Below are 6,604 nucleotides of genomic sequence, written 5' to 3'. Positions count from 1 at the left end.
TCTATTGCTGAGGTGAAGAAAACTGGGCACATATGTCCTCTCTCAAGGATGCTCAGAAAGCTATTGAGACTAGCAGCGTTGATCAGTGGGGCCATATGATAGAGATTGTTGAGAACAAAAATAAGGCCGGATTGGGATTTCAACTAGGGTCGTTCAACTTCAAAGCTGAAAACGTGCAACCAAGTTTCCGCAGTGGAGGGTTCATTCATGGTAATGATCAACACTCAGTTGTAGTGATCGAGCTTGAAGACGATGAAGAAGAAGCTTGCGCCAACTTTGTGATGCATGGCCAGACTTGCAACAATTGGGTTTTTGTTGATGTTCCTATTATTGTTCACCTCTCTAAGTAATTGGTTTTCATTTTTTAAGAAAATTCCTTTTCCTATGCCTAAGGAAGAAGTGAACATTGTCAGGCATTTCAATTATCATCAATGAAATACAATTTTATTCATCCACATCTGTGATGTTTTATTTTTAAATTTTTGCCTTTCTGGAAAATGGTAATCACAAAAATTATAAATAGATAAATAATAATTGTCCATCTGTATAATATTTGGTCACAATTCACTTCTCTAAAATCAAAATATCAAATCATTATGCAGGTTGGTTCCCAAACCCATTGAATACAATGATCCTACTCCATCTCCAAACTTTGATTTCCCTGTGTTTGTGGCCGAGGAAGAAACTGATGATGAAGAAGTATCTGATGAACGATCTCGTTTACTTGAGCATGAGGAAAAATCCATTCAACCGTTTAAAGAGCAGATTGTACTAGTCAACTTGGGTTCCAAGGAGTATGTGAAGGAAGTCAAGATTGGGTCTCAATTGTGTCCAGAAGATAAGAAGGGTTTGATTGATCTTCTTTGAGAATATTATGATGTGTTTGCTTGGTCCTATCAAGACATGCCTGGTTTGGATTCTGAGGTTGTGGAGCATAGATTACCGTTGAAGCCAGAATTCACGCCGATCAAGCAGAAGTTGAGAAGAACTCATCCCGATATGGTAGTGAAGATCAAAGAGGAAGTGCAGAAACATACTGATGTTGGTTTCCTTGTAACCTCGGAATATCCGCCGTGGGTGGCCAATATTGTGCTTGTTCCGAAGAAAGATGAAAAAGTCCGTGTGTGTGTTGATTATAGAGATTTGAACAAAGCTAGTCCGAAAGTTGATTTTCCCCTGCCACATATTGATATGTTGGTAGACAATACAACTAAATTCAAAGTCTTTTCATTTATGGACGAATTTTACGATTATAATCAAATCAAGATGGCACCTGAAAATATGGAGAAGACCACATTCATTTCACCATGGGGAACATTTTGTTATAGAGTAATGCCTTTCGGTTTAAAGAATGTTGGTGCAACATACCAGAGAGCTATGACCACTCTTTTCCATGATATGATGCATAAAAAGATTGAAGTTTATGTTGATGATATGATTTCCAAATCAAGTGATGAAGAAGAACATGTTGAGCATTTATTGAAGCTATTCCAGCATTTGAGGAAGTACAAACTCAACTTAAATCCCAATAAGTGTACTTTTGGTTAGAAGGGTATTGAAGTTGATCCTTCCAAGGTCAAAGAAATACAAGATATGCCTGCGCCCAAAACTAAAAAGCAAGTAAGAGGTTTCCTCGACCGCTTGAATTCTATCTCAAGATTTATATCGCATATGACTTCCACATGTGTGCCTATATTCAAGCTTCTTTAGAAAGATCATTCATGTGATTGGACCAAAGATTTCCAGAAAGCTTTTGATAGTATCAAAGAGTATCTGCTTGAGCCTCTGATTCTGTCTCCGCCTGTTGAAGGAAGACCTTTGATCATGTTTCTGACTGTGCTTGATGAAAGTATGGGTTGTGTTTTAGGTCAGCAAGATGAAATTGGAAAGAAAGAATATGCAATTTACTACCTTAGTAAGAAGCTCACCGACTGTGAGACCCGGTAGTCTATGCTTGAAAAGACTTGTTGTGCATTGGCTTGGGCTACTAAGCGTCTGCGCCAGTATATATTAAATCATACTATTTAATTGATATTCAAAATGGATCCGTCAAGTATATCCTGCTTTAACTAGGAGGATTGACCATTGGCAGATGTTGTTATCCGAGTATGATATTGAATACCGATCTCAGAAAGCGATCAAAGGTAACATCTTGGCTGACCATTTGGCTCACCAACCCATTGAAGATTACCAGTCAATACAGTATGATTTTCCCGACGAAGAAATTTTGTACTTGAAAATGAAAGATTGTGATGAACCATTGCTGGAAGAAGGGCCAGAACCTAGTTCTCGTTGGGGCATGGTATTTCATGGAGCTGTTAACCAATATGGTAATGGCATTTTGGCAATGATTATTACTCCTCAAGGCACTCATTTTCCATTTACAGCTAAATTGACTTTCAAGTGTACAAATAACATGGCTGAGTACGAAGCTTGCATTATGGGGCTTGAAGAGGCCATTGATCTCAGAATCAAATAGCTTGACGTCTATGGAGATTATGCGAGGAGAATTTCAACATGGTTGTGAATCAAATCAAAGGTGAATGGGAGACGAATCAACCTGGTTTAATACCATATAGAGACTATGCGAGGAGAATTTCAACTTTATTTACAAAGGTTGAGTTTCATTATATCCCTCAAGATGAAAACCGGATGGCAGATGCTCTCGCAATGTCAACTTCAATAATTATGGTGAAATTCTGGAATGAAGTTCCCAATTTGACCGTGATGCGTCTTGATAGGCCAGTTCATGTGTTTGTTGTTAAAGAGGTCAAAGATGAAAAGCCATGATATTTTGATATTTAATGTTTCCTCCAAAGTCAGATTTACCCTCCTAGGGCATCTTTGAAAGATAAAAAGACTTTGAGAAGATTAGCTGACAACTTCTACCTGAATGTTGATGTGGTTTATAAGAGAAACTTCGATATGGTTTTGCTCAGATGCATAGATAGACATGAACCAAACGTATTGATGACTGAAGTCTACGGAGGTTCCTTTGGTACTCATTCCAATGGACATGCTATGGTTAAGAAGATGTTGAGAGAAGGTTACTATTGGTTGACAATGGAATCTGACTATTGCAAGTTTCTGAAAAACTACTGCAAGTTCAAATTTATGCAGATAAGATTCATGTTCCTCCGACACTATTAAATGTCATTTCCTCTCCATGACCCTTCTCCATGTGGGGAATTAACAAGATTTGAATGATTGAACCCAAAGCTTTGAATGGACATCGTTTCATTATGATGGCTATTGACTACTTTGCAAAGTGGGTTGAAGCGACATCGTATGCGAATTTAACCAAGCTAGTTGTTGTGAGGTTTATCAAGAATCAGATTATATGTCATTATGGTGTGCCAAGTAAGACCATTACTAACAATGGATCTAACTTGAACAATAATATGGTGGAAGCTCTTTACAAAGACTTTAAGATTGCACATCATAATTCTTCTCCCCACAGACCAAAGATGAATGGGGTTGTTGAAGCTGCGAACAAGAACATTAAGAGGATCATTCAGAAGATGGTGGTAACATACAAAGATTGACATGAGCAACCCCTTTCTCACTTGTTTATGGTATGGAAGTTGTTCTCCTGGTAGAGGTTGAGATCCCATCATTGCGTGTTTTGATGGAAGCCAAGTTGACAAAAGCTGAATGGTGCCAGACCAGATATGACCAACTGAATTTAATTGAAGAGAAAAGATTGACTACCATGTGCCATGGTCAGTTATACCAACAGAGAATGAAGAAATCTTTTGACAAGAAGGTCAGGCCTTGTGTGTTTCGAGAAGGTGACCTTGTGCTCAAGAAGATTTTATTTTTCAAACCATATTCTAGGGATAAATGGACTCCTAATTATGAAGGTCCATACGTTGTTAAGAGAGCCTTTTTAGACGGGGCTTTGATTCTTACAACTATGGATAGTGAAGAGTTCACTCGTCCTGTGAATGTCGATGCAGTCAAGAAATACTTCGCCTAAAAAGGAAAAGAACTACTCACTAAGTTGAAAACCTGAAAGGGAGGCTTAGGCAAAAATGAGCGTCTCGGTGGATTGAAAACCCGAATGGGCGATCCAGGCAAAGGTTAGAGACATAAAATAGAAAACTGATCCCGATAAGTTAAGTACCCACCTTGGGGAAATCTATGCAAAAATGGGGATTATGGCAAGTAACTACAGTTGGTTGATTCCCCGGTCATTGGAGTAGTTTTGAGCAAGTCAATCAATTCTGATTCATCATTCTCAACTGAAGCCAAGAGCGCATCGAATATTGAAGTTGGTAGGGAGACTAGTGATCATTGTATTCAATGTAGCCATTTTCCATGTAAATTACCATTCTTCAACTTTTGTAAAAGAGCTATGGAGTCTTGTCATTTACAGACTATCATTCTATTAAATAAAGTTGAGCATTTATCCAATTGTTTCTACTCTTATTTATTTTTCAGCTAAATAGAATTGAATTTATGATGGTAATTTTGAAATTTGAATTAATAAATAAAAATCATTTTTCTTAAATAATAATGAAAGCAATTAATTTAAGCGATCAATTTTGGTAAAGAATATCAACAACAGTCTGAGAACAGGTGAGTCCTAAAGTGCGAAGCATTGTTGGTCTTCCCCAAGCGGTTGGTTTGGTAACTTTTTCCTCTCCAACAGCAAGTCAGATTTCCCTAGTTAAGTTTATAATCACCTCCCCTGGTGAGTTGTAGGCTCACATCCTCAACAGTCTGCTAAGACCTCGTACACAGTTTTATCTCCTGTAGTCCCTGTAAGACCCTAATTTTGACCCTAAGATCCCTCATGGCATCATATCATTGCTCATTGCATTCCCTTAAGGATCATATCATGTGTGGATCCTTAACCCTAGGGTGGGACTTGTGTGAGTTGGTTTGAGACCACCAAGCATGCTTGAAATGTATATTATTGCTTTTCTTATTTTGTTTACTATCCAAAAGCACAAAAATATGTCACTAACTTGTTTTGTTTTGAAGCTTAAGCAGTCATGTGATCCATTGCTCCTAGGAGGCTCCTATGCTCAATGAAGTGGCTAGATGAAGATGAAAGCAAGCATGACAATGGTTCCCAAATCTCTAAATCATCATATATGCCTCCCAAGTATCTCAATTTACCAATTTGATCAAGATAAACCAAGGGGCTTGACGTTTGTTTCCCATGGAAACCCGAATTCAACTATGCATTGACTGTGCCTTGCTCATGAAGCAACCTCAACCTATGATCAAATTCAATAAAGGGAAGTTATTTGATTAATAATTTTATGCATATATTAGATTATGTGAGCATCCTCAATCACTCATTCATCAAGATTTGAAGTTTGGACTTGAGAAGTTGACTAGTCAAGTCATCTGACTATTTTGAAATCCACTGATACCTAACGTTTGATATGTTTGTCAAATGAAAATGACCCCAAGAGAGGAAATATTCTTAAGAACCATATGAACAACTTTCATGTTCACCAAAAATTCATTTGAAACATGTAAGGTCATCATTCATTTCAAAATATTATAGGTCATTTTGACTAAAACCCTAATTTTGGGTCAACTTCCCAAGGACCTAACTCCCTCATTTTTTATGATTTTGAGGTGCGACCAAATGAATTGGAAATTTTAAGATGTCTACTTCAAATGGTATGTTGGACATAATTTCATAATCCTAAAAGAAACACATGTGATAATACAAAACATTATAGGTCACTTTGGACAAAAGCCATTGAATCTTGAAAAAGTCCAAATGATGCCAAATTTAATTTCAAATTGATAATATTGAAAATATCTACGACTTTGATGTTGAAGGTTTTTCCATTTGAAGCTTTCATCATTGAAATAGAAGGGCTTGAAGTTGGTCACTTTTGGCAAATTTTTCAAAGACATGTTTTGTACATCAAACTTCATGGCCAGTTTTCACAATTTAGTAAACTCCAAATATATTTTTGTCCAACATAGCTTTTGTTCTTTATGTCAAGACCTTTCCAACCGTTACTCACATGCCTATGTTTGGATTATCTAAGAGTGATTTTCAAAGAGGGGAACATTTAGGCCCAGTTATGGAATTCATTATGAAACTTCATGCACAAGCATTTGCCACTCAAACTACACGTCCATTTTAACTCCAGGTGACTTCAGCTTGCAAACCCATCAGCTTTTGGGCCTTACATGCGCCTGTACAGGCCCATGCATGGAGGACCCAAAGCTTCATGCACACGGATTCCATTCACCTTGCCTTGCATTTTCAGCTATAAATAGCATGCTTATTTCATTCATTTATCATCCTTGAATCAACTTGAAGCTCTGCAGAAATTGAATCCCAACCACACTAAAGGAATTTTGAATTTTCATTTCTATTTTCAAGTTTGAATTTTAACAAAATCAGTTGATCTTCAACACTTATTCCTTAGCCTTGCACTCATACCATACATCAAGATCAAGCTGCAAGCAAGAGTTTGGTTGGATCGTGCTCATTAAAGATGCACTTCAAAGGTTTACATCTCAATTGTTTTGATTCGAATCACACCATATATTGTGCTTTGCTTGTGTTTGTTTGGTTCTCTGAAGTCCTCGTGTGAGAGGCAAGCCAATGGTGGCTTTAAAT

The sequence above is a fragment of the Lathyrus oleraceus genome, chromosome 6, assembly GCF_024323335.1.
Source record: "Lathyrus oleraceus cultivar Zhongwan6 chromosome 6, CAAS_Psat_ZW6_1.0, whole genome shotgun sequence".
In the NCBI taxonomy this organism is placed as follows: Eukaryota; Viridiplantae; Streptophyta; class Magnoliopsida; order Fabales; family Fabaceae; genus Lathyrus; species Lathyrus oleraceus.
This window is presented reverse-complemented; position numbering follows the sequence as displayed.